Raw genomic sequence first — 18,410 nt, forward strand, 5'->3', positions numbered from 1 at the left:
TGAGACTCACGTCCATCGAGTCAGTGATGCCATCCAGCCATCTCATCCTCTGTCGTCCCCTTCTCCTCTTGCCCCCAATCCCTCCCAGCATCAGAGTCTTTTCCAGTGAGTCAACTCTTCACGTGAGGTAGCCAAAGCACTGGAGTTTCAGCTTTAGCATCATTCCTTCCAAATAAATCCCAGGGCTGATCTCCAGAATGGACTGGTTGGATCTCCTTGCAGTCCAAGGGACTCTCAAGAGTCTTCTCCAACACCACAGTTCAAAAGCATCAGTTCTTCGGTGCTCAGCCTTCTTCACAGTCCAACTCTCACATCCATACATGACCACAGGAAAAACCATAGCCTTGACTAGACGAACCTTTGTTGGCAAAGTAATGTCTCTGCTTTTGAATATGCTATCTAGGTTGGTCATAACTTTCCTTCCAAGGAGTAAGCATCTTTTAATTTCATGGCTGCAGTCACCATCTGCAGTGATTTTGGAGCCCAGAAAAATAAAGTCTGACACTGTTTCCTGATCTATTTCCCATGAAGTGATGAGACCAGATGCCATGATCTTCGTTTTCTGAATATTGAGCTTTAAGCCAACTTTTTCACTCTCCACTTTCACTTTCATCAAGAGGCTTTTGAGTTCCTCTTCACTTTCTGCCATAAGGGTGGTGTCATCTGCATATCTGAGGTTATTGTTATTTCTCTCGGCAATCTTGATTCCAGCTTGTGCTTCTTCCAGTCCAATGTTTCTCATGATGTACTCTGCATGTAAGTTAAATAAGCAGGGTGACAATGTACAGCCTTGACGTACTCCTTTTCCTATTTGGAACCAGTCTGTTGTTCCATGTCCAGTTCTGACAGTTGCTTCCTGACCTGCATACAAATTTCTCAAGAGGCAGGTCAGGTGGTCTGGTATTCCCATCTCTTTCAGAATTTTCCACAGTTTATTGTGATCCACACAGTCAAAGGCTTTGGCATAGTCAATAAAGCAGAAATAGATGTTTTTCTGGAACTCTCTTGCTTTTTCCATGATCCAGCGGATGTTGGCAATTTGATCTCTGATTCCTCTGCCTTTTCTAAAACCAGCTTGAGCACCTGGAGGTTCGAGGTTCACATATTGCTGAAGCCTGGCTCGGAGAATTTTGAGCATTACTTTACTAGCGTGTGAGATGAGTGCAACTGTGAGGTAGTTTGAGCATTCTTTGGCATTGCCTTTCTTTGGGATTGGAATGAAAACTGACCTTTTCCAGTCCTGTGGCCACTGCTGAGTTTTCCAAATTTGCTGGCATATTGAGTGCAGCACTTTCACAGCATCATCTTTCAGGATCTGGAATAGCTCAACTGGAATTCCATCACCTCCACTAGCTTTGTTCGTAGTGATGCTTTCTAAGGCCCACTTGACTTCACAATCCAAGATGTCTGACTCTAGGTCAGTGATCACACCATCATGATTATCTGGGCTGTGAAGATCTTTTTTGTACAGTTCTTCTGCGTATTCTTGCCACCTCTTCTTAATATCTTCTGCTTCTGTTAGGTCCATACCAGTTCTGTCCTTTATCGAGCCCATCTTTGCATGAAATGTTCCTTTGGTATCTCTGATTTTCTTGAAGAGATTCCTAGTCTTTCCCATTCTGTTGTTTTCCTCTATTTCTTTGCATTGATTGCTGAGGAAGGCTTTCTTATCTCTTCTTGCTATTCTTTGGAACTCTGCATTCAGATGTTTATATCTTTCCTTTTCTCCTTTGCTTTTCGCTTCTCTTCTTTTCAGAGCTATTTGTAAGGCCTCCCCAGTATAGAATTATAAATTTTAGAATTCGAAAGTAACATTAGTTATCATAGTGTAGGGTTGACAAACTTATCAGTTAAAGTCTTGCCTGCCATCTATTTTTGTAAACTTCATTGGAACATAGCCACACTCATTTGTTTACTTATAGTCCATGGCTGCTTTTCCACTGCAGTGACATAGTTAAGTTGTTGTGACAGAGATGGAATGGGCCTAAAAGCCCACAATATTTGCTATCTGGCCCTTTACAGAAGTTTGCCAAGCTTTAAATCTAGTCCAGCCAACTAATTTTTTGAAGGTTTTAAAATACAAACTCAGTTTTTCTTATTGGATTATTATATAATCCAATTATTATATAAGTATATAATTATTATATAATCCAATTTTTTATATAATCTTATATTATTTAGGGTATATATTTCTTCTTAGATAAATTCTTAAAGTTAGTGGCTTTTAAGGAATTTTATCCATTTAATCAAGTTTTATATGAGAAACTTGTTTGTAGCAGTCTCTTATTATCCCTTCAGTGTTTGTGGGGAGTCTATAGCCATATTCTGTAATTCATTTCTAGTGTAGGTAATTTGTGTCTAGACTCTCCATTTTCTTTGCCAGTCTTGCTGTAGGTTTATCAATTCTATTTATCTTTTGAAAGAACCAGCTTTTTATGGTTTCATTGTGTGTGTGTTTTTCCTCCGTTATTTTTAATTTCACTGATTTCTGTTCTTCATTGTTTCTTCTGTTTCCTTTAGGTTTATTTTGTTCTTTTTCTAGTTTCTTGAGGTAGGAAATTAGGTTATTGACTTGAGACCTTTTCTCTTTTTTAGTGTTAAGATTTAGGGCAGATTTCCATATAAGCCCCGCTTTGTCTTCATATTTCATTTTTGTTTAGTTTAAAATGTTTAAAAATTTTCCTTGAGTTTTATTCTTTGACCAGTGGATTATTTGGAAGTACATTATGTTTAGTTTCCAAGTATTTTCTTGTTCTATTTCTGTTACTGATTTCTTGTGTATGTGTGTGCACAGTCGTGTCTGACTTTTTGTGACCCCGTGGACTGTAGCCCACTCTTCTCCTCTGTTGGGTGGGTTGCCATTTCCTACTCTAGGGGATCTTCCCGACCCAGGGATCGAATCCTTATCTCCCACGTTGACAGGCGGATTCTTTACCTCTGTGCCGCTTAGGAAGCCTTTACTAATTCCTAGCTTAATTCAAATTCAGTATGGTCAGAGAACATATTTTGCGTGACTTTAGTATTTTTAATTACTTATTGAGATTTGTTTTATGACCCAGTAGTGCTACCTTTGTGATGTTCTATCTGTACTTGACTATGGGGTTTTTTTTTTTGCTATTGTTGGTTGGAGTGTTCTTTTAATATATATGCTAATTAGATTCAGGTTGATGACATTGACTGATTCAGTTGGTTTAGTACTTCTGTACCTTGATTGTTTGTTTATTTGTTTATTTAGAGTCTGCTTGTTCTGATAGTTACTGAGACAGATAGAGCCCTGTCTGCCAACTATAATTGTGACTTTGGCCCTTTTTCATTTCAGTTCTCAAGATTGCTACTCTGTATTCTCTCCAGGGTTTTTAGTTGCATTCATTGGGATAGACAGGGTAGAATGTGTTTACCCCATCTTAATCAGAACTAAAACCAATCACCTATTTTCAAAACAGCCTAAAACCTGGAGGTAACTTGGCCCTGATCATACCCAGGTAAGAGTAGTTAAGATTAGAATTGAGACTTCTGATTTTTAGTCCAGAGCTATTTTTGGTGGTCCCTTTCGTATGTAATGCCGAGGATGGTAGGTAATAATGCTTACATCGAATAGGTATCATTAAAGCTTGATCCAGGATAGCTGTTTTCTCAGCTGTGAGACAGCCATTAATAGCTGCCCTTCTGCCTGACTTTGTTAGAAGGCACAGAGAACCATTCAAGAACAAGCAAAATGAAGAAGATGGGAAAACTGATGGTGGCAATGCAAAATATCAAAACGCCTTGAGAGAAAAGAGCATTAAATGAACTGTAACCTGGAACAAGGTGAACAGGGATCTGGGTCGTCAGTGACTGAAGCTGCTGTCCTGTCTTCTTGGCTCTGCGTGATATCTTGGTTTCTTGCTCTGTCTATAGCAGAGAGCCAAAACAGCAGTCTCCACCCTCAGTCTGCATGATCTTGTAGTTCAAGCATCTAATCTTAGCTGACAGAGGATCTTATTCCCACCCCACCTCATTTGAGTGTGGAAAGGAAAAGGGATGCCATGTTTGACGTGAGCATAAAACTAGAAAATGCTGTGTATGTGTGTAAATTGGTATTGTTTTGGAAAATTAATAATACAGTTCCTCCTTCCTCATCTATTCTTTTTACTTTTGCCAAAGTTGTCATGTTGAGAATAAATCGATTCATTAAAAATAGTTTCATTGTTTAAATGTAGCAAATTAGGCTTTTTTTTTTTTTTTTAATAAAATAAGCCTGTTTGTCTAGAATACCCATATAGGACAAAATGTTAAATTAAAAGCTTATCAATCATAACTTTCTATCCTAATATTTTCTGTCCAATGATCTTAAAATTTTTTTTTTTTTAATTTAAATTGGGTGTTTTAGAGGACCTAAGGTAGTTAGTTAAAAAGAACTCATTGAGTTTCCAGACTGTCCTTGCCAGAGAGAGATGTAGCCCTGGCTGCCAGGAAATTTCTTTCTGTGATTTCATGCCTGCTCTCTTGAAAGTTACTTTGGTTTTTGTATTTCTTCATCACAAAAATCAGTGGAATGTGATGTTTTTCTTCTCTGGATGTCCCTTTTATTTTTTATGTTGAATCTGTGTTCACATCAGATGACTGCTAAATAAGTACTTGACAGCTGATAATTTACTTATTTTAAAGTGGAATATTCAGTATTTAGAACCAGAGACTGCTAAGAACGGATTTTGTTTGGTCATTCTCTGAAAACAGCATAAGACCTTTTCATAATGGTGTAATTTGGAAATGTACCATAAAGAAGATATTTCACTTGAGTTGCTTTATGCTAAAATAATAACTAGTCAGTAAATTGTCTTACAAGTATTATTTTCAGGTGGAGTGAAGTGATTGACCTCCTGGTTTTACTCCAGTTGCAGATATTCTAACTCCAGGTTTTATAATTTGCAGTTTGTACCTATAGATGCAGTGTGGCATCTTACTTCAAGGCTTCCTTGCTAATTGTTCTTTAAATTTAACTCCAGAACTTACTTATCCTGAATTACTTCTCCCTGCTTTGAAGGAGAATTATTGGTTTTGTAAACTCACATAAACTCATCCTCTAGGAATAAAAAGATCTGTGTTTTGACTTGCCCTTGTTTCTATATGAACATTGCATAACCTGAAATATTTTATAAGAAAAATTCTAGATGTTTGATCAGTGTACCCAACTATAATTTTTAAAGCTCCTGACAATAAATGCACTTGTTTCTGGGAAATAGATGTATGTGTTTATGTTGCCTTTAAGATTCTGTACTGGTGAAAATACTGGAAAATAGTTTTTTTAAAGTTGGTCATTTATAGGTACTCTTACTGAGTCACTTTTTTGGTGATAAAGGAATCCCTTGTCTCCTTAAACCTTTTCAAACATGGTTTATCTTAGGCTACCAAAATGTCTTAATTTAGGAAGTGGACTTCAAATCATTAGTAAGACATTTGTTGAATTTTTATGTTTCAAAGCAATATTGAACTTTGTAGCATTTACCAAAAACTTCCATTTAAAAGTGGAATTCTAATCATAGTGTTTGTTAAAACGGATTCCATTGACTAGCTCTTATTTGCTATCTGTAGAGCTTTCATTTTGGCAAACTCCAGAGCACGAATCAAACTTTTTTTTTTTTGACTTGGTTTTCCCTGCCAGTGCAAAGTTAATTATTTTCTTAAAACCACTCTGAATCAAGAATTACAGTAGTTTGGGAATTCTCTGGTGGTCCAGTGGTTAGGACTCTGCCCTACCACGATCCCTGGTTAGGGAACTAAGATCCCACCCATGCTGCTGCTGCTGCTAAATTACTTCAGTCGTGTCCGACTCTGTGCCAACCCCATAGACAGCAGCCCACCAGACTCCCCTGTCCCTGGGATTCTCCGGGCAAGAACACTGGAGTGGGTTGCCATTTCCTTCCCCAATGCGTGAAAGTGAAGTGAAGTTGCTCAGTCATGTCCAACTCTTCGTGACCCCATTGTAGCCTGCCAGGCTCCTCCGTTCATGGGATTTTCCAGGCAAGAGTACTGGAGTGGGTTGCCATTGCCTTCTCTGCCCACCCATGAGGTATAGCCAGAAAAATAAAAAAGTTTTATTAGTTTTAGGGTTTTGATGATAAAGGCCAGTAACTGTATATTTGCAATTTGAGGTTTTGGACAAATGACAGTTCTTTTAACCCTCAAGATTTGACCATCCAGAGATGAACATAGGTTTATGATGAATGCCTTATGAAATAACATGATGTTGTAGATTTGTTTTAAAATACCCTACCCCAAAACTAACAAAACTATTATAAACAAGAAAGCAGAAAGTTGATGGCTGGTAATACTGCATAAGGAAGTTCTTTTTACTAGTCTTAATCTTTTTGGATGTTTGAAAAAATCCCATAATAAAAGTTAAAAGGCATATCTTATTATTATGGTTATTTGAGTAGATGCCGGCATATTAGATATTTAAGGGCACAGTCTTTGCCATGTCTTACAGCCTTTCTGTGGAGAAGGCAATGGCACCACATTCCAGTACTCTTGCCTGGAAAATCCCATGGATGGAGGGGCCTGGTGGGCTGCAGTCCATGGGGTCACTAGGAGTCAGACATGACTGAGCAACTTCACTTTCACTTTTCACTTTCATGTATGCATTGGAGAAGGAAATGGCAACCCACTGCAGTGTTCTTGCCTGGAGAATCCCAGGGACGGGGAGCCTGGTGGGCTGCCGTCTATGGGGTCGCACAGAGTCGGACACGATTGAAGTGACTTAGCAGCAACAGCGGCACAGCCTTTCTGAAGGCATTTGTTGGTCTTGCAGAGTCTAAAAGAGCTTGCTTTATTCTATCCAGCCCCCTTCTCAGTCCCCAGTTCTTAGGTTAATTAATTCTCTTGGGAATTTGTATGGAAAAATTAATGAGAAAACGATGCAGTTAGTAAATGAAAACTGAAGTAAGAACTTATGCCATTAAGTAGAGTCAAGGTCTTGAGGGGTCATGGCAAAATGAATTTGTGGGTGGGCAGCAGCTGTGAATTAGTTAGGCCCCATGGAGGGTAACGTTGGGTCAGGCATTTGAGACTGGAGAGTGGTGCAGCCAGTTAGGAGGAGGATCCTAGGCTTCCTGTATTGCTTCTGAGGCCCGTTGCCCAGCTGTGCTTGGTTTCTTGTGCATTTGTCCTTGAAGTAAACCCTTTGTCACTGTATTTGATTTGAGTTCCTTGATTCTTTAAAAGGAGTGTAACTAGTGTAGTCATTGAATGATGCAGTGTTCTAGGCTAAATTGTTAGCAAGCACTTTTTTTAGAAGGTCAGAAATGGTTGTTACTTAATCATCTAGGCGTTCTGTAGTCTACTGTCTCAAGCATTATCACAGCCATTGCCCTCCCCTGAATCATAGTTTTAAAGCTCTATCATGTGTAGTAAGAAATTTTTGTTTATCTATACTTGACTGTTGTATAATTTAGTAGTGATGTTGCCTTTGTTGTTCACTAAACTTTGAACAGAATATAATAAATGACAGTAATTAGCCAGGCCTGCCCCCCCACCCCCCATCACATGACTTATCTCCTATAGACTTCCTACTGATTAAGAAGTTGCCTCAGCACAATTTTAGGTGGCTTTAACAGTATTTTGTTGGCCATAATGGTTTCAGATTCCTTGCTTTCACTGTTGATTATGAAAATACATGGCCTCTAGCTAGGGAACACGGTGCTTGAATATAAACATTCTTTGTACTGTTGCGTTCCCCCCTCTTTTTTTTTTTTTTTTAGCACTCTTTTTGTGGGCAAAAACCAGAATGAGGCAATCTGGCTTAGAAGAGATAATGCTGGTGCAATAAAGTTTTTAAAAAAGCACAAATGAAATTATTTTATTATAAAACACTGGAGCAAGTCTAAGACTATACCAAATAGGGTATTCAAAGACAGAAAGACAAGGTTGGCATTGAAGAGTGGGTGAAGGGAGAAACAACAGTAATAGATATAGAATCAGCAATTAATTATTGTACAGGGGATGGCAAACCTGGCTTGATGGGAACGAAGAACCCTTAAGGTACCATTTCACAAGGAAGATTTGCTAGAAGCAGTCCTCTTTTCTCCTGTTAGTGGGTGGCTCGCTGACAGTTAGAGGTGTTGGGAAATGTTTGCTTTTTCCCCTTTAATTTGCACCAATGTAGAAAGTTACTATTCCAATTCTAGTGATAAAGGGCTTATGGAGAGAGGAGTTTTAATCATATTACTTTTATATTATAACATCTTTGATTGACAGCATTCTTGTAAGGTGGTTTTAGCCTTTGATATATTTCCTCAGGCCCCAAAAAATGATCTACTAAAGCAGAAAGGAATGAAACCATTGCATTTAGCCTCTAGACAGCGACACATTAAGGACTAATGACTGCCAAAAGGAAATGTCAGCCACTGAGCTAGTCTACTTTCGTTGGCAGCCGAAAATCCGGTAAATCAAGTTTTTGGGGTGTATATTTAATGTGGGTGGAAGAAAAGAGTGTCTTACATTCTTTAAGGCCCTGTTAATTTTGGCACAGTTGGACTTGGAGCCCGTTTCTACTTTTCTAAACCCAAGAAAGGCACGTGCCATAGAATAAGGATGATTACTTATTATGTAGATAGTATTGGATAGACACATTTTAAAATGTGTTTGTAGGCTTTGTTTTTATGTATTTTTGTTTGTTGAGGGAATGTAGTTAAGAGTTGATTGCCTTGATACCCTTTTTCACAAACAGAAATTACCTGAAGAATGGATAAAATTGTGATTGTGGAGGTTTAAGGAACAAATTTAGACTGAATACTAAAAATTACTTTTAAGAAAAGGACAACAAATTTAGGGCATTAATACTTAAAACCAAGTATGCTCACTGTGTCCTGGATATTGAAACTTTAATGTTGATACTTAAATATTCACATCTAATGATTGGAAGAGTGATAGCTAAAGGGTATATACAGGGCTCCTTTTTAGGTGGTAAAAATGTTCTAATGGTAATGGTTGTATATATCTGTGAATATACTTTATAAAACATCAAGTGGTATACTTTACCTGGGTGAGTTATATATCAATTATGTCTTAATATATACATTATAATAAGTACATATATCTTAATACATATCTTAATAAAGCTGTTTAAAATAGTCACATGCTTTTTCACATGTATGTATCCTAATGATGTGATGAGTTTTTTAAATTATATTTTCTATAGATTGATGCAACTTGTTTATCCTGTGTGAAGCAGACTGTTTTCCCCGTTTTGAGGTGGGGCCTGTGTCTGTTATTGCCGTCAGAATGACTTTGGCCACATTAAAAGCCTACATTGTGTATTTAAGTTGGCCTCTTTAATTTTCTGGCTTTGTGTTGAACAAACTAATGGCTGTAATTTTCTGTGGCTATTTCATCTAAATTATGAATATGTCAAGTAAAGAATTGTTGAATCAAAAATAATTTTAAAAACTGAGAAATCAGATTGAACATGTGTCATTTCAGAGTGACTATTTTTATTTTTATTTCGTCTCTGAAAAAGTGGTGAATCTGTACAATATGCATATTGATGGCCCTTAAGCTATCACATTTTAAGTACTATGGACTTTTTAATGTGATGATTCTGCATATATATAATCACTAGAATTTGATTAGCTTAGAACTCTAAGAACTTTGAAAAGGAATCAGCTTTTGTATTAATTACATAGTCTTTTTAGAGTAAAAACTTTTTTTGATCACAGGAATATAAAGGATTTGAAGGAGGGATTTTGATAGAAATAGTGGTTCTCATTAAATTATATATATCTCATAGCTATGTTCTTGGCCCACTTGGCCCAAAAAAGATGTAGCAGAGGTTGTAAGTGAAGTGGCTTGTGTAAAGCAATATTACTTTGTTAGCCTATAATAGATTTTTTTTTTCCTTTGTGGGTTATTATTTGTAGATCAACCGTATGGCTCTTCAGTTTGTGTCAAACTGGCTTTTTCTGATCTTTGTGCTACACCTACCGAAACAGCATGGTTGCTGCTATAGGGTTTGCTTGTGGAGTTAAACTGCAGATCTGTCAGGTGAACCCAAGGGGCTTATGTATGGTAAAATTTAGGCAGAAGTTATCAGCCTTCTTCCAGCTTTCAGTGATTCTTGGACTTCAGAAGTATGTTCAGTTCCATCATAGAAATCAACAACAACTATACAAGCTTAAAATAACTCGTGTATAAAATATATATAAAATTACAGTTACTAACAAGGGTTCAAATTAACCATAATGACTTCTTTTCAGCGTTTTTCCATTTATGTTAACCTGCTAGGTAGTTAGTACATTTTATTTCCCAGTGTTTTCTACCAGACCAAACTGTTAGAGGCTCCAAAAACATTCATATGAGAGAAGGAATTTTCAGAAGTTCTTAAGCTTTTTCTGAAACAAGGGGGAAAACTGTAAACATTCATTTTTAGCTGTCATAATTTCTTACTTAAAATGTCAGTTGAAATAGACAAATATAATCTCTTTTCCCCAGTTTTTGTTGTCACTTTGTTTGGGGATATTTGTACCTCTTCCCTTTTTTTTTCCCCTTAAAGAAGACTCTCAGAGAGAAGCTTGATGATAGAATTTCAGGCACAATGGCAGAAAGTAAGAAAAGATGTGTTTTGGTAGATACAGTCACCCTCAGATCAGTGTGGACAGGTGTTTGTGAAGCCTATTTTGAGTAGGGAATCTCTCTCTTAAGCTGATGTCCTGGGAGACAGAGCAAATGTTCTCTGCCCCAAGTAAATTTTCAATGGATTATAGAAAGGGACTATTTGAGTAGCTCTAGCTCTTAGTTCTGTTGTTGCTGCTTGGAGTTTGGTTCTGATGATGTTGATATTTCTTTATCTGGGGCTGAGGAGTTGAATAGAAGCTGAAAATGACAAAGATTGTATATGCTAGTGGATTTCTCATTAGTTGTGAAGTTGTCAGGGATGATTGTGTACATGCTCAGTTAGTTTGTGTCTGACTCTTTGAAACCCCATGGAATGTATCTACTAGGGTCCTCTGCCATGGAATTTTCCAGGCAAGAACACTGGAGTGGGTTGCCATTTCCAACTCCAAGGGATCTTCTCCACCCATGGATTGGACTTAGATCTCTTGAGTCTCCTGCATTGGCAGGCTCATTCTTTACCACGGCTCCACCTAATGTTGCTTATGTTTTTGCAGAGAAATCAGGTGTCTCCTCTGTGTGTTTAAAATTCTTTTTGCTTTGTTGGGATTTAGAGGCCTACTCTAGGGTGGTGAAATCTACCTAATTGGAAGCTTTGTTTTCCATCCAGAGATCTTTCAACTCTGTGTTTACTGGTATTTTAATGGTTTAATGTTTAATGGTTGGCATTAAGGTAAATTTCTTATTGAAAGGATTGTCAGTGGAGTGATGTTGTTCTGTTTCTTGACAGCTTCACTGAACAGGAAGAGTCACTCCCCAATCTCGGTCGTCTCAACACTGAGTTCAGGATGATGGTTGTGCCTACGCACACAGCTTGGTTGGGAGCTTGTGAAACAGCCCCTCCTGTTCTTACTACTGCTACGACTACCACTACTATTCTAATAAAGTTTAGAATTTTAAATGGTTAATACTTTAAGGCCTCTGTTTTTTATTTTTACCTGTCCTGCTTTCCAGTGATTTCTTAGAGTAGTTGCATTTCTCCTGCTGAGTCAAAGAGCTTAATTCTACCCTTCCTCCCTTTACCTTCTCCTCTCCTCTCTCTTTGCAGTGGTCAAATTCATTTGGAGAATCTTTTCTTTCTTATGTGCATTCTGGTAATAATATCTGAAGATTGTATTAATTTTTAGCAAATACACCCCTACTGAGTGTTGCAGAGGTTATTTTATTTCTTTCCATTTGTTTTAACTGTCTTGCCTGAAGTTGGTGGCCTTATTCCCAGATTCATAATATATTCTCCTTACTGTTAAAACATATACTTTGCTTGGGTCTGGCATACTTTATAGATAATTCCAAGTTTCCTGGCATGGAGAAGCGAGGCTCTTGACTGTCAGTGTTCATTCTCTGAATTGAGTTTTGTATAGGCATCTCTGTATAAAATCACCTCATTATTCTTTCCTGCTCATTTTAGATTTATTTGGTGACTGCATTTGAAGTAGATTTCTAAAAATTTGAATACTATGACTATCTATATAGTTTCTTTTCTTGTTCTCTCTTTTTTTTTCTTTTCTTTATTGCTTTTTGTTTGGCTGTGCCTTGTGGCATGTGGGAACTTAGCTCCCTGACCAGGGGTCCAGTCTGAGTTGGAAGCACAGAGTCTAAATCACTGGACCACCAGGAGGTCCCTTTCATTCGTTTTTCTACAAGTCACGTTGGTTTGTTCTCTGTAGTTTATTGAAACTTCTTTCTAGCACCAGAAAATGATGTTATGAATAAAACTTTTTCTAGTCTTAATAAACTCACTAGCTCACTGTTTAAGAGAATTTACACTCCCTAGAGCTGGTTAAATAATTAACCGAAACAATGTTTAGGTGTTGCATATGTAGTATTAAAAAGACACTAGAACAGGTAATGTGAAGTCTAGAAGGTTTCTTTACCCTTTGATATTTATAATCTTTATTTCTTTTTAGAGTTCTAAAATGGCTGAAGGGAAAAATCTTTGTAGTTAAGCTGGGCTGACTTAGAAGTGAGGCATGTGGGCTGGCTGACATCATCAGTCTTCACTTAGGAGATATGAACAGTTGCCTTCAGATGTTATCTGTGAACTTACTCATCGGATTAATGGTTAGTTGCTTCAGAAATGATATGGGAAACTGGGGAAGTGTTTCATTTGCTGACTCTGATAGGTTTGTTTTGAAAAATGTAGGTCTTTATTGTTAAGCTGAGATCCTTATGACTACGGTATTGCTTTCTACCTAATAAAAGGGATTTTAATTTTTAAAATAGGTAATATATTTACATAGTGCAAAATTAAAAGGGTATAAAAGAGTATAGTGAGTATATATGAAGTCCCCTTTCATTCCTGTTCTCTAGCCATCCATTTTTTTCTTCTTATATTTTGTTTCCTTCCAGAAATGTTTTCTGTAGATACAGTAAAGTGTATACACACACACACACACACACACCCCATTAAAGATGTCTGTTTTGAGAGTTCAGTTCAGTTCAGTTCAGTTGCTCAGTCGTGTCCGACTCTATGTGACCCCATGAATCGCAGCACGCCAGGCCTCCCTGTCCATCACTTAATTGTAAAAGAGACTTTAAGATAATCTCCTGACTTCTGCTTGGGTTCCCCACCCCCCTCCAGAAGTGTTTCCTTAAGTATATTCTTTGCTCATATGACCACTGAATTGTATTCCACAGCCCCCTTTTTTGGTCAGAAGTTTCTGCAATCTTTTCTCACTCTTAGGAAAGCTGTTTCCTGTTTGTCATTGCTTTCCTGCTACTTTCTTAGGTATTTAATCTGTGACCTCTCTTTTATTCTCTCTACTGGGGCATCAGTTTCGGTCCCTTATTGTAATGAAGTCTAAACCTCACATGCTTGGAATGTAGTCATTGTGTCTTTCATGTCTGAATTGTTTTTCAACCAAGTCAGATTGAGTAGCCCTAGGCTAGCTGCTCGATTATTGACTGTTTTGTATAATATTGAGGTTACTTCTCTTTAACAAATAATTACTATTATGACAGCACATCTTAGTGTATTATCTGTATAGCCAATAGGCATTTACTGTTCTCTTTGAAATGTTTATTTCAGAGTGTCAGATCTCTACGCTTCATAATTTATTACCTTTTCTCATCACAGATGGTTTATAGTAGTCTTCATTCACTATAATAATTTTCAAGGTTTTATCATTTCACTATAGTCTCTTTCAGTTTTGCATATCTGAGAATTCCTGTGGTCTTTAAATCCTAACTCTGGCTCTTGTCCAGAAAAAACATTGAATGATGGTTTCTGGTTTTAGAGCCCCAAAGATAATACCTCTATGACTTTTTTTGCCTATTAACCACTACTGGGGGGTGGGGAACCCTGTCTAATAAGTCTTTTTGTGACAGATAGTAGTTTCTGCTTTCTAATATTGGACCTTTAACTTCAGCCATAACAGAAGGAGTTTTTAGATTCAGTTTAGGGGATATTGTGCATTGCCTATAGCCATGGTAAAAATACTCCCACACTGTGCTATAGGAAGAAAGACTATTAATAAACAAAAAGTACTCTTTGCCTTGTGCCAGTGGAAAACATGCAGTAGGGTAATCAGTGATAGGTGCCTGGGGAGTGCAGTTTTAGGGATACTTTCACAAAATATTCTGTGTTGAGTATATCATAGGTGATCAGGAGAGGGGAACCCATGTTGCCTTCACTGGGCTCCTATCTCACTGAGCCTCTCTTCTTATATTGCTGGACACTATTATGCTTGATCTCTGACACCTGGGCTTTTAGGTCCCTAAACTTCACATCTTCAGTTGATTTTCCAGTTGATCAAGGCAACTGGTCATCTTGGTAAGTTACGCTGCAGTGCTTGTGGGTAAAGGTGAACCATGATGGGAATGCATGGTTTCTGTCTTTAAGTCGGAGAGATACTTATTATAGGTACAACTGGTTAATGTGGGTGGTGCCCAGTCAGCATGCTGTTGTACTGGGGCAGGATTCTGGAAGCCTCTATCAGGCTTGGCATTAACCTTTTAAGTATTGGTGTGGGTGTGTGTGTGTGAGATATTGCAGCACTTTTAACAGTGCCTCAGTGCATTCTCATGAGTATGGGCCTTGCCTGTGGGGCTGTGGGCTATTAGCCACCCCTGACCCCTGCCTCCATCAACATTTCCTGCTTCCAGGCTCAGTTCAGGGAGCTACTTTCACCTCTTTCTTGGCAATTTTCCAGGACAGCGATTCCAGCCTCTTTCCCACTGTACATCCTCTTTTCACTGCCTTCATTCTTTTTTCTGTCCCACCCCCTCTTTTCTACACTGTCATACTTTCCTTCCCAGGATCCAGTGAATCTGGTGATTGAGTTCAGATCAGTTGCTCAGTTGTGTCCGACTCTTTCTGACCCCATGAATCGCAGCACGCCAGGCCTCCCTTTCCATAACCAGCTTCCAGAGTTCACTCAGACTCACGTCCATCGAGTCAGTGATGCCATCCAGCCATCTCATCCTCTGTCGTCCCTTTCTCCTCCTGCCCCCAATCCCTCCCAGCATCAGGGTCTTTTCCAATGAGTCAACTCTTCGCATGAGGTAGCCAAAGTACTGGAGTTTTAGCTTTAGCATCATTCCTTCCAAAGAAATCCCAGGGCTGATCTCCTTCAGAATGGACTGGTTGGATCTCCTTGCAGTCCAAGGGACTCTCAACAGTCTTCTCTAACACCACAGTTCAAAAGCATCAATTCTTTGGCACTCAGCCTTCTTCACAGTCCAACTCTCATATCCATACATGACCACAGGAAAAACCATAGCCTTGACTAGCCGGACCTTTGTTGGCAAAGTAATGTCTCTGCTTTTGAATATGCTATCTAGGTTGGTCATAATGTTCCTTCCAAGGAGTAAGCGTCTTTTAATTTCATGGCTGCAATCACCATCTGCAGTGATTTTGGAGCCCAGAAAAATAAAGTCTGACACTGTTTGCACTGTTTCTCCATCTATTTCCCATGAAGTGATGGGACCGGATGCCATGCTCTTTGTTTTCTGAATGTTGAGCTTTCTAAGCCAGCTTTTTCACGCTCCTCTTTCACTTTCATCAAGAGACTTCTTAGTTCCTCTTCACTTTCTGCCATAAGGGTGGTGTTATCTGCATATCTGAGGTTATTGATATTTCTCCCGGCAATCTTGATTCCAGCTTGTGCTTCTTCCAGCCCAGCGTTTTTCATGATGTACTCTGCATAGAAGTTAAATAAGCAGGCTGACACTATACAGCCTTGACGTACTCCTTTTCCTATTTGGAACCAGTCTGTTGTTCCATGTCCAGTTCTAACTGTTGCTTCCTGACCTGCATACAGATTTCTCAAGAGGCAGGTCAGGTGGTCTGGTATTCCCATCTCTTTCAGAATTTTCCACAGTTTATTGTGATCCACACAGTCAAAGGCTTTGGCATAGTCAGTAAAGCAGGAAATAGATGTTTTTCTGGAACTCTCTTGCTTTTTCCATGATCCAGCAGATGTTGGCAATTTGATCTCTGGTTCCTCTGCCTTTTCTAAAACCAGCTTGAACACCTGGAAGTTCACGGTTCACGTACTGCTGAAGCCTGGCTTGGAGAATTTTGAGCATTACTTTACTAGCGTGTGAGATGAGCACAACTGTGTGGTAGTTTGAGCATTCTTTGGCATTGCCTTTCTATGGGATTGGAATGAAAACTGACCTTTTCCAGTCCTGTGGCCACTGCTGAGTTTTCCAAATTTGCTGGCATATTGAATGCAGCACTTTCACAGCATCATCTTTCAGGATTTGAAAGAGCTCAACTGGAATTCCATCACCTCCACTAGCTTTGTTCGTAGTGATGCCCTCTAAGGCCCGCTTGACTTCACATTCCAGGATGTCTGGCTCTAGATGAGTGATTACACCAACGTGATTATCTGGGTCGTGAAGATCTTTTTTGTACAGTTCTTCTGTGTATTCTTGCCACCTCTTCTTAATATCTTCTGCTTCTCTTAGGTCCATACCATTTCTGTCCTTTATCGAGCCCATCTTTGCATGAAATGTTCCCTTGGTATCTAATTTTCTTGAAGAGATCCCTAGTCTTTCCCATTCTGTTGTTTTCCTCTATTTCTTTGCATTGATTGCTGAGGAAGGCTTTCTTATCTCTCCTTGCTATTCTTTGGAACTCTGCATTCAGATGCTTATATCTTTCCTTTTCTCCTTTGCTGTTTGCTTCTCTTCTTTTCACAGCTATTTGTAAGACCTCCCCAGACAGCCATTTTGCTTTCTTGCATTTCTTTTCCATGGGGATGGTCTTGATCCCTCTCTCCTGTACAATGTCACGAACCTCCATCCATAGTTCATCAGGCACTCTATCAGATCTAGTCCCTTAAATCTATTTCTCACTTCCACTGTATAATCATAAGGGATTTGATTTAGGTCATACCTGAATGGTCTAGTGGTTTTCCCTACTTTCTTCAATTTAAGTCTGAATTTGGTAATAAGGAGTTCATGATCTAAGGCACAGTCAGCTCTTAGTCTTGTTTTTGTTGACTGTATAGAGCTTCTCCATCTTTGGCTGCTAAGAATATCAATCTGATTTCGGGGTTGACCATCTGGTGATGTCCATGTGTAGAGTCTTCTCTTGTGTTGTTGGAAGAGGGTGTTTGTTATGACCAGTGCATTTTCTTGGCAAAACTCTATTAGTCTTTGCCCTGCTTCATTCCGTATTTCAAGGCCAGGTTTGCCTGTTACTCCACGTGTTTCTTGACTTCCTACTTTTGCATTCCAGTCCCCTATAATGAAAAGGACATCTTTCTTGGGTGTTAGTTCTAAAAGGTCTTGTAGGTCTTCATAGAACTGTTGAACTTCAGCTTCTTCAGCGTTACTGGTTGGGGCATAGACTTGGATTCCTGTGATATTGAATGGTTTGCCTTGGAAACGAACGGAGATTATTCTGTCGTTTTTGAGATTGCATCCAAGTACTGCATTTCGGACTCTTTTGTTGACCATGATGGCTACCCCATTTCCTGCCCGCACTAGTAGATATAATGGTCATCTAAGTTAAATTCACCCATTCCAATCCATTTCAGTTCGCTGATTCCTAGAATGTCGACATGCACTCTTGCCATCTCTTGTTTGACCACTTCCAATTTACCTTGATTCTTGGACCTGACATTCCAGGTTCCTATGCAATATTGCTCTTTACAGCATCGGACCTTGCTTCTATCACCAGTCACATCCACAACTGGATATTGTTTTCGCTTTGTCTTGTTTTCGGTAAGTCTCTTCATTCTTTCTGGAGTTATTTCTCCACTCTTCTCCAGTAGCATATTGGGCACCTACTGACCTGAGGAGTTCATCTTTCAGTGTCCTATCTTTTTTTGTCTTATCATACTGTTCATGGGGTTCTCAAGGCAAGAATACTGAAGTGGTTTGCCATTCCCATCTCCAGTGGACCACATTCTGTCAGACCTCTCCACCATGACCCTCCCATCTTGGGTTGCCCCACGGGCATGGCTTAGTTTCATTGAGTTAGACAAGGCTGTGGTCCTAGTGTGATTAGATTGACTAATTTTCTGTGAGTATGGTTTCAGTGTGTCTGCCCCCTGTATAGTAATCTGGTGGTTACTATAGTTTAATTATAGCTGCTTTTTAGACTCTATATTACCTTTTAAAATACAATTATAAGAAATTAGGATTCACTTTTAACAGGTACAATTGTACAATACAGAAATTATAAAGTCAAAGATAATTCTTTTAAAATTTATATACACCCATACACACGTACATAGCTTTCTACACAGGCGAAACGAACTGTACAGGGAAGGGAATTCTGAATTGGCTAAATTGACCCAACACAAGTCCAT

At 38.7% G+C, this 18,410-nt stretch overlaps 1 protein-coding gene across 2 annotated transcripts in view; it reads left to right on the forward strand.

The window, feature by feature from the left end:
• CTNNA1 (catenin alpha 1) overlaps positions 1–18,410 on the forward strand; it is a 179,525-nt gene that overhangs the window by 80,905 nt on the left and 80,210 nt on the right. The window lies entirely within an intron of this gene.

Source organism: Bos mutus, chromosome 7, assembly GCF_027580195.1.
Source record: "Bos mutus isolate GX-2022 chromosome 7, NWIPB_WYAK_1.1, whole genome shotgun sequence".
Lineage (NCBI taxonomy): Eukaryota > Metazoa > Chordata > Mammalia > Artiodactyla > Bovidae > Bos > Bos mutus.